We start from the raw sequence: 18054 nt of genomic DNA on the forward strand, positions 1-18054 counted from the left end.
CCTTATCCAATGATCAGTAGTATACAACCTCATGCATTTCAGACCTAAAAGAGAACTTAAGAGATCACTTCTTTGAAACTATCCATTACTCTATCACCTCTAAGTGATAATGCAATTAGTTTGCTCCATTTACTTTGTATTTATACTGTTGCAGCTTTATTAACATATTCAGAAGTTTTCCTGTGGGCAGTCTACTCCCAACTGGACTACTAAATCCTCAAAGACAGGGAGTTTAAAAGTACAGATTACCGTTATTTTTAATGTTCTCCAATCCCAAAAGAAGAAGCAATCATCAGAAAGTGTGTTTACTTTCTGATGATTTAAAATTCCTTTTCCTTCATTTAGGTGAACTGTCCACCTACTGCACAAAACGGGTCTGAATCAATGAGAGGAGAGTCCAAATCAACTTTGAACGCCTGTTATCGTGTAATCGTCATAACTGTTCATATTAAACATGCATCCCTATGTTAATTGGGACATTTTAGCTATAGATAACAGAAGCCCCGTTAAGACTGATTATAAAACAAAAGTAAAACATGCACTGTGCAGTAACAAGATCACGTAAAAAGCTTGGCTTCAGAAAGGGTCTCCAATACCTTCAAGAAAGGCCTCCCGGCTTTCATTCCTCTTCTTTGAACATTTTCTAGATTCACCTCTAGCTCTCTTTCTCTATCCCTCCAACTACTTCCGTGGAGAAGACAAGGTGGCCACCATTGGTACCTTCTTCGTAGATTGCAGATGCCACTTCTCAAAAGTAGGATGAATCTCTTAATACTAATCCCAATGTCCTTGCTAAGAGACCTTGACCTGATAGACTAAGCCTGAATCTTTGATATACCCTTAGACTTGAATGCTACTTACATTCTAAGAATAAAAAGGTTGTTGAGACGGCTTTCAAGGGAGTAAAAAATAAAAGAAAATGAGAGCTAGACAGAAGAGACCCGGTGGTGGCCAGCTATCAGAAAGAATAGCATCTGGGATCATACAGGCTTGTCTTCAAACAAACAGCCATCTAAATGAGACAGATATCTACTAAATCCACTTGGAGGAAACACACCTGTGTAATCCAAGGATTGCAAATAATAAAATCTGAATCAGAGAAGGAAATAGTATCCGATCTTAAGTCTGACAGTGGAAACCCAATTCCATTTTCAGAGTCCATGGATGGACTAAGCCTCCAGTGACCAAAGTCTGATAGCCTTGCTATCAAAGAAAGCATTATGAATAGATTATGGTATATGTAGCAGGGGGCTTAATTGGAGAGCAGATGCTTTGGAAATGATGAGGGCAAAGAAAGTACAGATGTGCTTTACACAATTGATGTATGTATGAATTGTGATAAGAGTTGTATGAGTCCCTAATAAAATGTTTTAAAAAAAAGTTAAAACCTTACTTTGATCTCCCTTTTGACTAGTTTTAAAGTTGCTTAAGTTTTAATATTTTCTGCTTTTTTTCCTATTGAGGTTTTTCTGCTTTGTCATTGTTGGGTTCTGTTGTTTTATTTGATTCCTGTTTACGATTAGTATAATTTCTGTGTATGAAATTCAGGATAGGTAAATCTATGGAAACAATAACTGAATTAATGATTTCCTAGGGGCATGGGAGGAAAAATTGGGGGGGATGGGGAGCCAGCAACAGTGAGTGCAATGTTCTAAAATTGATTGTGGTGATGACTGCACAACTCTTCTTAATATAATTGAATGATTAAAGTGTATGCTATGCAAATTGTATGCCAATACAGCTATTTTAATGGGGATATACTACCATGTCTATGTCAACATACTGGATTAACCTTCCCACTGCCACTCCTTCCACTCTGACTTCTAGAAGAGGTCAGAATTTCAGGGGCTTTGTACATCTTTATAGCTTCAACTTTCTCTTAGGAGTGCTTGGTGCAAACTTTTGCACCTCTGACTCCTTGTCGTAGGCAAATGCTTATCTGGCAGCACCACCAGGGCTCCTTCTCCAGTAATGTGAATCCAGACTCAAAGACAAAAGTCACAACTTTTCTCTTGCACATTGTAGTCTGTTGGTAGATTCAGGATCATCACAGCCCTATGTGTTAGCACAGAACTGCCCCATCAGGTCTCCCTGGCTGTATGCTGAATACACAGAGATCTAGTGGCCTAGTGGGTCACAAGTTGGGCTGCTAACTGCCACATCAGCAGTGCAAACCTACCAACTGCCTCTTGGGCACAATATGAGGCTGGCTGATTCCATAAAGAAAGAGTTATAGCCTTGGAAACCCACAAGAGGCCATTCTACTCTGTCCTATACTGCTTTTAAGAGCCAGCATCTGCTCAATGCCAGTGAGTTTGGTTTGGTTACTCTTAAAGGAAGCAGATCATAATGCCTTTTCTTCTGCATTACCATGGGTGGGTTCAAACCTCGAACAAGGTTATCAGTTAAATGCAAATCATTTGTGCCAACTAACAACCTATGTCTTGCATGTAGAAGTGCTCATTAAGCTCTCCACGACTAGTCAAAAGGTTAGCAGTTCGAACCCTTGAGAGATATCTTAGAAGAAAGGCCTGGCTACCTGCCTCTGACAGATCACAGCTTTGAAAACCCCCATAGAACACAGCTCAACTTGGCAACACACCGGGCAGCTCCGAGTCAAGGTCAAGCCCACAGTCATTATTCCGGCCTGGTCATTATAATGATTTGTGGAAAGTAACTTCTTTGTAAATGTGAGCGGGCGATGACACCTGTAATGAATGAGCTGAAATCTTTACCTTTGGTTTATGCTTCGGCATTTTGAGGGGAAACACCTCTACATTCTGCCCCTAATGACATTTGCATGTGTGTGGCTATAACGGTCAATTATTTAACAGATAATTTAGTTATCTTATGGAATCATAGCGATAAAGTCTAAGTCCTGGGAGAACCAATAAGTTCCCCAGACAAGTTCAGCCATGTGGATCTACACAAAGGGCAAGAGGTGGAGATGGTCCTGAGTTGTATCAGATAGATGGAGCCACTGTAATGTTTTCAAGACCACATGAGCCAAGAGTTCTATTATAAGAGGGCCACATGAAAGTCGCCCAGCAGCCTAATGTCCAATTTAGGGCAAATTCTAGGAATTTGCCTTTGACCCAGCCCCACATTGATTAGCACATTGAATTCCACCATGTGGCACAGAGAGAAAATGACAAGCCAGGAAGCACATAAGGGCCATTCTGTGAATGTGAAAACTGCCTGAATGAGAAATAAACTCCTCTTTGTGGGACCAAGACAATACCACATGTGGGAAACAACAAAGGGAAATAGAACGAATGTTCTGCTGAAAGATACCCACTGTGAAGAGTTGGGCCAAATCTCCAGGGTCCTAAATCTTCCTTCCCTGCAGAGACGGGTACTTGTCCATTCATTATTTGGATCAGGGCTGACTGACTATAAGACCCGCAAATTATGCATACTATAAAGAGACTTCATTCCCTCCAGCTTCCAGATTGTCAGGGGAGGCCATACAGGGCACAATGGAATTAAAATCCAAATAGTCAGGGAACAATATAATGCGTTCCAATTTGATCGCATCCCAGTGAGTGAAAGTCTCATTATACAGGCCCTCGGGGCTGAGGAAAGGAAGGAAGCCAATGATGGACATGTCAGTGGCTCTGGGACCCCTGGTTTCACGGAGCTGGAAGTAGTCTCTGAACCAATTTGGTGGCAAACCCTCTAACTTGCCTTTTGCATAAATCACACCCACAGTGGATGCTCCTGTAGGCCACCCCAAGCATGATCAGCTCTCCCTCGTCAGATTTTTCCGCTGGCCTTCTCCCTCCGTGGCTGCCTCATTGTGCTTGTGGAATGAAGCCATGTTACCATGCAGCATTTGTCATTTTGACCTGTCAGGACTGTGGAAAAAAGAGAAGGAATCAGAATCAGCACCGGAGAGTTAGGTGCTGGGAGTGAAAAGATCAAGGTTTACATCCTACCTCCATTACCAAATTGGAACATAAATTTTGATGAATCCTTAAAGTGGATAAATCCTCAGCTTCTTCATCTTACGAAGGATATTATAGACTAAAAGATATGTGATTATTTAATTTCCCCCAAGAAAAATCAGCCACAGTCATTTGTAACTGTATCATGTCATTGATTATTATATATGCTTTTATTTTAGAGGTGTCAAACCATGGAATACACACACACACGTGCGCACGCACACACACACAAATACATGAATTGGAATTGGTGGCAGAAAACTACAATTGAGAATTTAGCTAAACCAAATGGTCTTCTCTGGTTGCTTGCTTTTTTCAAGAAATACGTGTTTGAATTGTAGACCTCTCTTTCTTTTGCAATTTCATTTACTCAATTGAAAATATCTACAGAAAAGAGAGGAGCAGTGCGTTTAAGGAAAATGCACTTCTGCCTAGTAGCTAATTGGCATCAATTGGGTATTTCAGAGGAGCCCTTGTGGCATAGTGGTTACGCTTTTGACTGCAATCAGCATGGTTGGTCATTCAAAACCACCAAGAGCTCCAAGGGAGAAAGACTGGGCCTTCTCTTCATGTAACAGCCACCGTATTGGAAAGCCAGTGCTATGGCAGCATGCACTGAATGACAGTGAATCCACCTACCCCACCCCACACTGAATATTGGTATTTCACAGTTAAATTCTTTGCTTGTTTGAATTGAAACTCAGTCAAGAATGTGAAAGAGCTTTACTCCATTCCCATCAAACCAGTTCTCAAAATATTTGTCTTCATGGTACCATGTCTTAGTTTCCTAGGGCTACCATGACAAAGAAGCCCTGGTAGTGTAGTGATTTAAAGTTGGGTTGCTAACTTCAAGGTCAGCAGTTTGAAACCACCATGCTAGGGGATGTGAATACAGAGCTGAATAAAATTGGAAGCATCCCAACCAGCCTCAAGAAGCATGCCCATCCAGAGCAGGCCAAGTCGTAGGGAAAAGCATTGCAAGGCAGGATAATAGACACTGTCCTGGCAGAATCTCAGGGATCTACAAACCCCCAAACTCAGAGATTGAGGACATCTCTGCCAAGAGAGAATGGCAAATCTAAGACAAGAAGCACCGTCAGGGGGGCTCCATACTTTAAACACATTTCCTCTCACCTGGGAACCAATTGTCTTGGTTAATTGAGGTTTCTGTTTAAGGATAAGAACAAGAAATTCTGACAAATGCATTTTCTAATTTTTCCCATTGATATGGTTGTTAAGGGTCCTCAAGTCCACTTCAATTCAGAGTGACCTTACGTGACAGAAGAGAAGTACTTCATAAGTTTTCCTAGAAGGTCGTCTTCACAGAAGACAATAAACCAAATTCAATGCCATAGGGTCAATGCTGATCATAGTGACCCTATAGGACAGGGTAGAAATACTGCCTGTGAAGTTTTGAGACAATAAAATCCCTGTCTTTCTCCCACTGCGCGTTCAGTGACTTCTCTCCACACGCTTCCATGTAGCTATACCCAGGAATCACATACCATCTATTACGTATCGCAAGGAGCCCTGGTGGCACAGTGAGGAAGTATTGGGCAGCTAACCACAAGGTCCGTGGTTCTAACTCATTAGCCTCTCCATGGGAGGAAGATGAGGCTGTCTGCTGCTATAAAGATTTACCATCTCAGAAAGCTTAAGAAGTAGTTATACTTTGTCCTACAGGGTCACTATGATTTGGAATCAACTTAATGACGAGTTTGTTTTGAATATTAATGTATCTCTGTGCAGTTTTCTAGGAGAAAAACAGGTCTTTTTATCCAGTAAAACATTAGCGTCTCAGAAACTAACAGAGGCAGTTCTACATTTTGGCATCAACTCGATGGTAGTGAGTTAGGTTTTTGGTTTGGTACAGTTTTCTCAGAAAACTGCAGTGTGGACAAGCGTAGCAACAATTCTGGGGTCACACAGTCAGTAAGCAATCAAATTGAATTCAAACCAGAAGCCTTCCTTGGTCCAAGGTCAAGCTCAAAGTCAAGCTCTCTCCCATGAGCTTTTTCTCTCATCGTTGTAGTCCTATCAGATCCTTATTTCTCTAGCCTTGTGTGTGTATCCCCTGAACTTCATTACACACTGTTGTGTATATGTAGAGTGTGTATTGTTTCAATTCTACACATTTCTTCCGTTGGTAAGCACCTTTTGAGAAAGGATGATACATATCTTTAGCAAGCCAATTTCCAATTAAGAATCAGTATCTTGTTTATTTGGTTTTGTTGTTGTTATTGTCAATGTTATTGTTGTTGTCCATGTAGATTAGAAAACCCGAATATTAACTGTAGAAGGGGATTTCTCGGTTGGGTTTGAAGCAATGGGACGCATTGGTGGCACCGGGCTGTGGAAGTCTCAAGGACACCATCATGTCAGTCATGCTCCAAGCTGTGCCCTTCTCTTAGGCAGCGTGCACTGGTGGACGTGGGAAAGGAACAAAACTAAAGAACTTGAAAGGTTTCCTAAACGCCCTCCTTAAGCAGCCAGGCCAGAAAAGTAGCCCTCTTTGAATGCAAATCAAGCTCCATTGTGGAGGTGAAATTAGATTTTTCCATTGAAATTTCTCAAGACGTGAATTCTCAAGGGCATCAGAGTTGACATGTATTATAGGGTTTCATTCTTTCCTGTGCCCAAGTCACTCCCAGGCTGTTCACCAGGCACTTAGAGCGGTGCATTCACCCCGCCAGGCTGCCAATTGATCATTCAGTACATTATTACATAACTTATTACCAGAGAGTGGCAAACGCACAGAATGGAATTTGATTCCTTATGATTATGTGCATGACACATATAGCACTTTTCCACCCGGGAGCCCCAGGCTCAGTGAGGAGAATATTTAAGGAGCCACATTACCTCCTCGGCGTCTTGAGCTGAGCAACTGAAAAGAGCGGAGGACAGCGGCGAGAACAGGAAAGGCACAGGGATAAGGAGAGATCGGACACAAAGCAGCAGCAGCAACAACAGCAAACTGGTCAAAGCAAAACCAAGGTTCAATGAGAACAAGAGTGTCTTTCAGCTTCCTGGGGATGACAGTCCCCCAAAAGACCACCTTAGGCCCCTAAAGAGTATCACATAAGTCCTTATGCCAGAGAATATTTTTGTTTAGCTGAATAGGGAATTATGTGACCTATGAAATATGAAGAAACAGCAAGGTGAGAAAGGAGGCTATTTAACGTGGTTTGTGCATAGAAACCGTTCAAAGTTGCCAGTATAAATCCTTGAAGATTCTCTAAGAATAAGAAGCACTAAAGTGACTGCTTACAGCTTCAGTCACAAATTTTTTTACTTTAAGATAGGAGGGTAAGGAGTAGGGTGGGGGGAAAGGGGGAAACTGATCACAATGATCTACATATAACCCCCTCCCTCTGGGATGGACAGCAGAAAAGTGGATGAAGGAGACATCAGTCAGTGTAAGACATGAAAAAATAATCATAATTTATAAAATATCAAGGGTTCATGAGGGAAGGAGGGTGGAGAGGGTAGGGGGGAAATGAGGAGCAGATACCAAGGGCTCAAATAGAAAGAAAATGTTTTGAAAATGATGATGGCAACAAATGTACAAATGTGTTTCTCATGATGGATGGATGGATTGTGAAAAGAGCTGTATGAGACCCTAATAAAATGATTTTTTAAAGATATTAGTCTTTGTCAGTTTTTAATAGCATCACGTCCCCCACCCCTCCCCACCCCCGGAATGATTGGCATTTGAAGCCTTTTGGTTGCAATGTCATGTAAAAACCAACATGCACATATGCATATCCAATCTTGGTTCTAAGGAGAAGTGGAGGGTCAAGATTTCATAAGTTTATAATATCTAGGTAATTTTTACACATAACATATAACTCTGCAGTAAAACTTGGAAACCTAGGTAAGCGGTTGGATATTTTTCGTTTATCACAATTCAGTATTTCTTCTGGATGTCTCAAAGACTATGTCAACTTCCAAAATCCCAGAGTTCCTAATTGTGGTCACAGAAGAGATGTACTAGGTTCAAAAAGGTCTCGTTAATCACATGCGATTCTCATTAGTAGGAGGTACTCTTTCCAAGAAAATGTCCAGAGAAAGAGACAACTTGAAGAGATTTGGCAAAATGCTGGTCATTTGCAGGAGATAAGTGTTTCCTTTACCTCATTAATTCAAAATATTTTGGCATAGATATCGTGCATTTCCCTAGCAGTGATCACCAGCCCCAAAATACCCTGCTATAAATGGCAAAAGTCCCCCAGCTGGCATTTGCAACTTGCTAGAACCATTCATGGGCTGCTGCTCTCCAGCTGAAAGGAAGCTGGAAGATAAAATGAGGACAGCATCACAACGTGCTTTGTAATCTCCAGATATATCGGGGAGCAGCTTACTTTCCATTTGTCTAGGCTTCCGCATGTTTGCCATAGATCTTTCATGTGGGAACTAGGAAACCAGACTTGCATGATAAATAAAAGGTCTGCTTTCTCAAAGAATAATGTGCACAGTGTCCATTTTTCTAACCATCTGTGTATCATTTAAACAAATGTGTGCTGATATCTATTTTATATTCTTCATATTTTGGAAAATATAGAGAATAAATCACATGCCATCCCAAGGAACTCAAAGATTTTTTGGGGGGGGGGGTGTTGTGGGTATATATATATATATATATATATATATATATATAATATTGTGATTAAAAGCATAAAAATTTATAAGAATAGACATGTATCACCCCACTCAATTTTTTCTTACTTATGTAAAAAGACAAGTTAGGGTTCGTGTGATGGTCAAAATTTTATGTCGGACCAAGGATTCTCAGTGATTTTGCACTTAAGACCTGGTAATCCTCCATGAAGAAATCTAGCACAATGTAATCATCTCCATATGAGATCTGCTATGAGAGGACAAAGAATTGAAAAGGCGTGTCCTAAGGGGTGTGGTCTGCTTCCACTGTAAGTGGGCTCTGTGGAAACGTATGCTTGCTTTTTGCTGGGTCTGGATTGTGATTGGCTGGTTGGCTTCTAGTTCTTTGAATCTGCAGAAACAGCTGCTGGATTGCTTGTGGTCTCAGGAGACATCAGCAGCCTGCCATTTAACCTCTAACTTTGGATTTATTTTTCTCTGCAGCCATAAGCCTGACCTTCGACCTTGGATCTATGTCCCGCTGAGTCCTAAACCCTGCTATCTTCTCAAGAATCTTAGGTTTATCAGCTACTGCAGCTACACAAGTTGGAAGAATCTCCCAGCATAACAGCTGGCCTTTTACCATACGTTGAACTACCCTGTTCTACAATGCTCAGAGATTTATCCTTACAGCCAGTCAGGTACAGTATAGCATAGCACCAATGAAACATACAGCTTTCCTCTAGTTCTTTAATGCTTCCCTCTCCCCCCACTATCATGACCCCCAATTCTACCTTACAGATCTGGCTGGACCAGAGCATGTACACAGGTACAGAAAAGAGGTGGAAACACAGGGAATCCAGGACAGATAAACCTCTCAGGGCCAATATTGAGAGTAGGAATGCCAAGGGGTTAAGGAAGGTGGGGGAGATAGGGGGAACCAATCACAATGATCTATCTATAACCCCATCCCAGGGGGATGGAAAACAGAAAAGTGGGTGAAGGGAGAAATCAGTCAGTGTAAGACATGAAAAGAATAATAATTTGTAAATCATAAAGGGTTCATGAAGGAGGGAGGGGGTTGGGAATGAGAAGCTGATACCAAGGGCTCAAGTAGAAAGAAAATGTTTTGGAAATGATGAAGGCAACAACTATACAAATGTTCTTGACACAATGGATGTATGTATGGATTGTGATGAGCTGCACAAGTCCCAATAAAATGACTTAAAAAAAATCTCCTGCCTTCCTATCTATAACTTCTATAAGTAAATAAATATATAAATGTGTACATTTAAAATATTATATAGTAACATATGCTATAGATAGATATTTAGATAGACAGATACAAACTCAACCTCACTGCCATTGGGTGTATTCTGACTCACAGCGACCCCTACAGGACAGGGGAGAACTGTTCCTGTGGGTTTCTGAGACTGGAACTCTTCACAGGAAGCCTCATCTTTCTCCTGAGAGTGGCTGGTGGCTTTGAACTGCTGACCTTGTGGTTACCAGCACTATTACATAACAAAGTTATGCTATTTCACTGACTGTTTCTCTAGCAAGCAAAGTCTAAAACAGATAAAACCCCTGGATATCTGGATTCAACTCATACGGGTGAATCTGCTGGTACATATCTTTTTAAAAGAAGCTATTGCTTACCATTTCTGAGGGTTAGCTTATTGAAATTATGGCCAAAAAAGAACAAAATATGTTCATAGAATCATGTATTTGTATCTACAGCATAGGAGATGTGTAGAAGCATTATAGAAGAATAAATCTAAAAAATATCTGGTGGGTTCACATTAAGGAGCCTCAACATCAAGGCTCTGATAAGGCAAGAGCAGCTTTTTGAAGAGGGTCAAGCTTCGAAAAAAATAATCCATCATTAGTTCGCTCATCCACACATATATGGATTACAAATGGGATACCCAAGAGTTAGGGCAACCTGTTAATTAAGCATTGCTCATTGATTCTTAATAATCAGTGACAAAAGAGCTGCACTAAAGTACCAGTAGGGAAAAAAATTAAGTTCAGTTTTGACAATGTTGAATTCCAGTGTTTGACAATGTTGAAAAACAATTTATTTTTCTGTCTGCCAGTAGTTTATTTTAACTGTTTATTTTATTATAATATTAAAATAAACTATTACCAGTAGCTTATTTTAATTATTTGCTGCAAACCTGGCAAACAATTAAAACTGCCGGTCTAAAAACAGGATAATGCTGAACATACAACATTTAGCTACAAAGAGAAGTAGGAAAACCCCAAAAGAAGAGAGAGGACCCAAAGGGCCATGTTTAACAGCAGTTAAAGGAGGTTGGGGGGCATCTCAAATTCACCTGGAATTTTACACTATGGATGACCAGTGTAACTCATACTGCAGAGAGAGTAAGAGGGTTAAGAACTAAGATTTTCATTTAAATCTCTGCAGTTTATAGCAGTACCTATCGGTTTTGGTTTATAGCAGTAGGTTTTGTCGAGTTTATAGTCAAGAGATTAGGGATCCCAAGAGTGACAGCAAGAGTGCTGCAAAATGCTAGCACTGAAGTCCACTTTGAACAGAGAGGTAAGAGAAGCCAGAAGAGAAGGACCTGCTAACCAGACATTGTTTGTGAACATGGGTGATAGCAGAGACGGGTACGCATAAGGTCAAGTCTCTGTGCTACTGTGTTAGTCGGGGTTGACTGGAGAAACAAATTCATAGACACTCATATGTGGATAAGAAAGAGCTTTATATACAAAAGCAATTGAATATTGAGAAAACATCCAGCACAGTCCAGATCAAGTTCATAAGTCTGATATTAGCCAAGCTGTCCGATAACAGTCTATAAATGCCTCTTCAGACTCTCATGTACCACATGCAATGACGCTGCATGCAGGAAGATCACAGGTCAGTGGGTGGAAAGTCGTGTGGATCCAGTGGCAGTGTAAGCATCTCTGTGCTGGCGTGGGTCTCCACGTGGCTCCCCTAGATCCAGGGCCCTAGCATAGCTCCATGTATCTTGTCATCAGGAATACCAAGCAGAGAGTCTGTGTGTTCCTCCCCCAGCAAACTATTTATATCTCTGCCGTGCCTCCAAATGAGGTCATCAAACTGCCACCTGATTGGCAGGCTAAACTCCACCCCTTCATTCTAAATAATCCAAAATTGGCACCAGATTATGCAACTGCCACAGCTACTTGCTTCCGTAATACTTGGGTTACAGGTACAGAAAATGTTTCTCATTCCTTATGAAAGAGACCAGCCTTTGGTGTCCATGTTAAGCCTAGGAATCTTTCCCTCTCCTTCATAAAACTCCCTCCAGAGGATATTCCTACAGAATGACTATCGAGTTGTCCAAAAGGGAGCTTTAAAGTTTACTTGCTAAAGATAGACTTTTGCCTCACTAACACAACCCAGGCATATACATACATTGGGTTGTTTCTTAGAGGAAAAACTACACATAATTACAACAACAACCAAAAAATCAGCAGAAAATGAGTAACTCTTGAAAACATTTAATGATATGGGGTAAAAAAGATTGTGATCCCTCTGGGGCCTTCTCCTGCTCCTCTTGTCCATGAGATTGGAAGAATTTTCTATATCTCTTAAAGCACAAGGGCTTTAATACATACTCCAATTAGAAAAAACCTTCCACCAATAAAGATCTGAATTCATGAGTTTTGAGTTAGTTTGATTGGCAACAATATTTTGTTTTTCAGCTGTACAAACAATAAAACCAGGAGGTCTTTTAGATGTTTGGTGCACTTGAAAGAAGCTTTTTCAGAACACAGAAGCCTAATTGTTCACTCTGTCATTAAAAACATAACGTAGCTGAGTGGAATTAGCCCATTTAAGGATTCATTTCTTCCCAAGGGAAACTGCAAAGTTATTCCCCACATACAGACTTCACTACCTCTATACAATTAGACATTAAGGAGCAGATCAAAGGTTACTGTGCTTATCACTGTGAACTACAAAGTCTTCAAATAAGTCCAATTACCCAATTAGAGAACCAAAGAAATGTGCTTTTTAGGGTAAATAACCGATTTTGTACAAGTTATTGCGTGTAAAGAATGCAGTATAAAAGAACAAAGTTAGCCCAGCACTCTCTAGTCCCTCCTCCTTGCCTCTTTCTCTCTGTTCCCACCATATGAAGCTGGCTGGTGGTGGGTTCCTCTCGTGGAAGCAAGCAAATGGTACCTTCTGAAGGTGGCCCTTGCGACAGGACATGGATTGGAGGCTGTGGCAGAAATGATACACACAACACAAGAAGCAATGGGACCCACGACCTTTTGCTCGACAGACAAGACTGGTGGACTGAACTAGTCCTGATGCCAAAGTAGGTACAAGAGACCTTTCTGATTATATTACATATTAGATATATTGTCCAGGACACTGGACAAAGAAAATTGGCTGGAAGGTACTTCAAACAAGAAGTCAAGAGTATATCACTGGGGCTGAAAAATTCGATTATATGATAGGACAGAATTTCAATCATACTTTCACAATCTGACTGATCAGTCCACAGTGCTAGGTAAGCCCTGTTGACGTTGTATTTGTTTCCTAGCTGTCATAGAAAAATGTCACAGTTTGCATGACTTTTAAAAAACATAAATTTATGATCTCATAATTCTGTAGGCTAGAAGCCCAAATCCAGGGTGTTACCAAGGCCAGGCTCTCTCTTCAGCCTGGAGGGAAAGAGCCTTGCCTTTTCTCTTCCAGCGACTGGCAGCCCATCTCCTGGCATGCAGCAGCCTGACTTCAATGCCTGCCTCTTGTCTTCACGGGGTCGTCTTCATTCTATGTCTCTGTTTCGTTTGGTTTGATTCTTCTAATAGGACACTAGTGATTAAAATAAAAATCAAGACCCAGTTTATTCCAATATATTTCCATGCTAAATCATTACACCTGCAACACTATTTACAAATAAGGTCTGTGGGTTATAGTTGATTCATACAGCCCTTCTAGCCACAATTCCTTATATGATAAATTATAATCCTGGGCTTTAAACACCTGCAGGTATAGTCCCATTTGGGGGGCTTTCTTTACTAAAGAACAGGAACAGGAGGGGATTAAGAACTGACTTCAGTAAAAGGTGTGATTCAGGCCACACTCTCTAGTTCCTTGATAACATCTTTTTTTAATGCTATCTTTACGCTTCCACTTTAGCACGAACTGGTGTACACCAATCCACACTCTGTTTTCCTTGCATACATAATGGTGCAACTACAGAATTCCACAAATTCATCACCTCACCTGGGAATCCAGATCTCTGTGTCCTCACAGCCTTGACAGAAGAAGGAAAAAAAAACACTTCTGTGACTTTTGAACATTTTTGGCTTCTGGATCGGGACTTTGCATTTGGCTCATCCTTTCCTGACCTTCGGATTTGGGACTGAACCACATCCACCACCGCGTGAGACCTTTCCTCAAAGTTCCGTGAATTTCTGTGGGATGTTGCAGTGATTCACAGGATGCAAGAATATGAAACAATATACTCAAGGCAGGAATGGGGGGAAATGGAGCTGAGTAGTAAGCACCACGGAAGAGTAGGAAATATGAGACATCATTCTTCTCCAACTCCTTGGGACTAACTCAAAGTCAAGCTCACTGCCATCAAGTTCATGCTGACACATAGCGACCTTGTGGGAAAGGGGAGAACTGCCCCTGTGAGTTGCTGAGACTGTAACTCTTCACAGGTGTTGAAAGCCTCATTTCTCTCCCACAGAGCTTCTGGTGGTTTTCCAGGGTTGTCCCTTTGGATCGCAGCCCAACGTGACAACCTTGGGACAACTCTGGCACTAATTCTTCTAAAATAGATCATTAATACAGTATGATTCTGAGATCCTGAGAGGTTCAACAGATCTTTACATTGGGGACATAATTCAATTTAAAACACAGGCCAGCCTCCCATCTTGGGCCATATGATTCTGTCCATCTATTAAGGGCTCCTTCCTCTGCCCAGACATTCTTCCTGCCCATTTCTGCTCAACTAACAAGTCAGTGCCCCCCAAAATGTCTGCCTACATGACTCTAGTTCGCAGTCTTCTCTAGCTTCTGAAACTTCTCAATCATCTATTGCCTGTGTCCCATGGGTTCCACATTCATTCTACAAAGGGCTACAATGTTTTTTTGTAATACTTATACCTTGACTTCGTGATTTCACTGTCGTATTTAGCATCACAGACTTTGACCTCATCCATTCCAAGATGCTGAATATTCTTCTTTTAGTTGGGGAGTAGAGAACTCAAACTCCTTTAAGATAAAAGACACGTTTTCAAATATCTTTTTTTAAATCATTTTATTGGGGGCTATTAAAATTCTTATTACAAAATCCATACCTCCACCCACTGTGTCAAGCACATCTGTACATTTGTTGCCATCATCATTCTCAAAACTTTTGCTTTCTAATTGAGCCCTTAATATCAGCTCCTCATTTTCCCCAACTTCCCCACACACCCATCCCTCATAAACCCTTCAGAATTCATATATTTTTATTCTTTTGTCATCTTACACTATACAACATCTCCCTTCACCCACATTTCTGTTGTCCAGCCCCAAGAGAGGAGGTTATATGCAGATCCTTGTAATCGGTTCCCCCTTTCCACCCCACCTTCCCTCCACCCTCCAGGTATCGCCACTCTCACCACTGGTCCTGAAGGGATCATCTGTTCTGGATTCCCCATGTTTCCAGTTCCTATCTGTACCAATGTACATCCTCTTATCTAGCCAGATTTGTAAGGTAGAATTGGGATCATGATAGTGGTGGGAGGAAGCATTTAAGAACTAGAGGAAAGTTGTATGTTTCATCACTGCTACCCTGCACTCAGACTGGCTCATCTACTCCCTGCAACCCTACAGTCAGGGGGTGTCCAGTTGCCTAGAGATGGGCTTTGGGTCTCCATTCTGCACTAACCCTCATTTATAATGGTATGATTTATTATTCTTTGATGCCTTATACCTGATCCCATCAACACCTCGTGGTCACACAGGCTGGTGTACTTCTTCCATGTGGGCTTTGTTGCTCTGAGCTAGATGGACACTTGTTTATCTTCAAGCATTTACCCCTGACACTATATCTTTAGATAGCCAGGCACCATCAGCTTTCTTCACCACATTTGCTTCTGCACACATTTGTCTTCAGTGATCATATCGGGAAGATTGGCACCCACTGATATGATATTGTGTTCTTTGATGTCTGATACCTGGTCCCTTCTACACCTCATGGTCACACAGGCTGATGTGCTTCTTCCATGTAAGCTAGATGGCCGCTTGTTTACCTTCAGGCCTTTAAGGCCCCAGATGCTATATCTTTTGGTAGCCAAGCACCATCAGCTTTCTTCACCACATTTGCTTATGCACACATTTGTCTTCAGCAATCATGCCAGGAAGGTGAGCATCATGGAATGCCAATTTAATAGAACATGTTCTTACATTGAGTAAGTATTTGAGTGGAGGTCCAAAGTCTATCTGCTGCCTTAATACTAAAAATATATGCACGTAGCTCTATTTCCCTACCATCCTATATAAATATATTTACATATGTACATGTCTGTATTTAGACCTCTATAAATACTCTTGGTCTCCTACTTCTTTCTTCTATTTCCTTTTACTTAACTCTTATCCCACTATGATGCTCACCCTTCATTTGGGTTTCAGTAATTTCTCTCAGTTACATTGTCCTTGCTGAATCCCTACCCGGCCTCTCACATTCTCCTTGCCACTAATTTTAGATCACTTGGTCCCCTGCCCCTGGGTTGGTGAACACCACCTCTTTACCCCCGTCTCACATGCTCCCATGTCACTCCAGAATCATTGGTCCCATGTTTTCTCCATCAGACTGTTCATCCATCCTATCTTTAAAAAAAAAAAAAAACACTTTATTAGGGACTCATACAACCCTTATCACAATCCGTATATACATCAATTGTATAAAGCACATCTGTACATTATTTGCCCAAATCATTTTCAAAGCATTTGCTCTCCACTTAAGCCCTTTGCATCAAGTCCTCTTTTTTCCCCTCCCTCCCTGCTCCCCCCTCTCTCATGAGCCCTTGATAATTTATAAATCATTATTTTGTCATATCTTGCCCTATCCGGCGTATCCCTTCACCCCCTTTTCTGTTGTCCGTCCCCCAGGGAGGAGGTCACATGCAGATCCTTATAATGGGTTCCCTCTTTCCAACCCCATCTCCCTGTACCCTCCCAGTATCGCCCCTCACACCCCTGGTCCTGAAGGCATCATCCCCCCTGGATTCCCTGTGCCTCCACCTTCTATCTGCACCAGTGTACATCCTCTGCTCTATCCAGACTTGCAAGGTAGAATTCGGATCATGGTAGTTGGGGGGAGGAAGCATTTAGGAACTGGAGGAAAACTGTATTCTTCATCAGTGCTACATGGCACCCTGACTGACTCATCTCCTCCCCTAGACTCCTCTGTGAGGGAATCTCCAGTGGCCGACAAATGGGCTTTGGGTCTCCATTCTGCACTTCCCCCTTCACTCACTATGGTAAGATTTTTTTTTTTTTGATGATGCCTTATACCTGATCCCTTCGACACCTCGTGATCACACAGGCTGCTGTGCTTCTTCCATGTAGACTTTGTTGCTTCTGAGCTAGATGGCCGCTTGTTCACCTTCAAGCCTTTAAGACCCCAGACACTATCTCTTTTGATAGCCGGGCACCATTAGCTTTCTTCGCCACATTTGCTTATGTACCCGTGTGTCCTTGGTGATCATATCATGGAGGTGTGCACCCAATGATATGATTTTTGTTCTTTGATGCCTGATAACTGATCCCTTCAGAACCAAGTGATCACACAGGCTGGTGTGTTCTTCCATGTGGGCTTTGTTGCTTCTTTGCTAGATGGCCGCTTGTTTATCTTCAAGCCTTTAAGACCGCAGACCCCATCCATCCTATCTTATCTAGATAGATTTGTAGAGATAATAATATGCACCAAAAAACAAGGCATAGCAAGAAAGAGTGATGAATAAGAACACAACTATGACAACAAAAAAGAAAACCAATGACCCATAAAATAAATTAATTTTTTTTATTTCAAAAAGAAAGAAAAACCTGTGAATAGATCAAGGTCTGATTTTTTAACTCTAGGCATGTCCTCCAGTCAAGTCCCATGGGGTGCCTCGGTCTGGTCCCAGAGTCTATCCATTGCACTCCCTCGGGATCTCTGCTGCTCTGCCGCATGCCTTTAGTGTTTTGCCTCCGTGTCGCAGGGTCACTCAGGCCAATCCTGACACTGAGTCTCCAGTGTTGTACCCCTTGGGGCCATGGGTCAGTGAGGGATGTCGTGTCTCATAGTGGGATCAGCCATATGGTCCACTCTGTGCATTGACTGTTTGGAGAAGGGATACTGTCCTCCAGACCTGGTGAGCCAGAATGTGCTCCACTCTCTCTTCCTCCCCATTCAGTTGCTCCCATGTGCTCTCATCAGACATGTCCCTCTCCCCTACCTGCAGCTTCAGTGCCGTCCTCTAACGTAAATTCTTCTGGTGGGGGGGAGGAGGCAGT

This window comes from Tenrec ecaudatus, chromosome 13 (assembly GCF_050624435.1).
Source record: "Tenrec ecaudatus isolate mTenEca1 chromosome 13, mTenEca1.hap1, whole genome shotgun sequence".
NCBI lineage: Eukaryota > Metazoa > Chordata > Mammalia > Afrosoricida > Tenrecidae > Tenrec > Tenrec ecaudatus.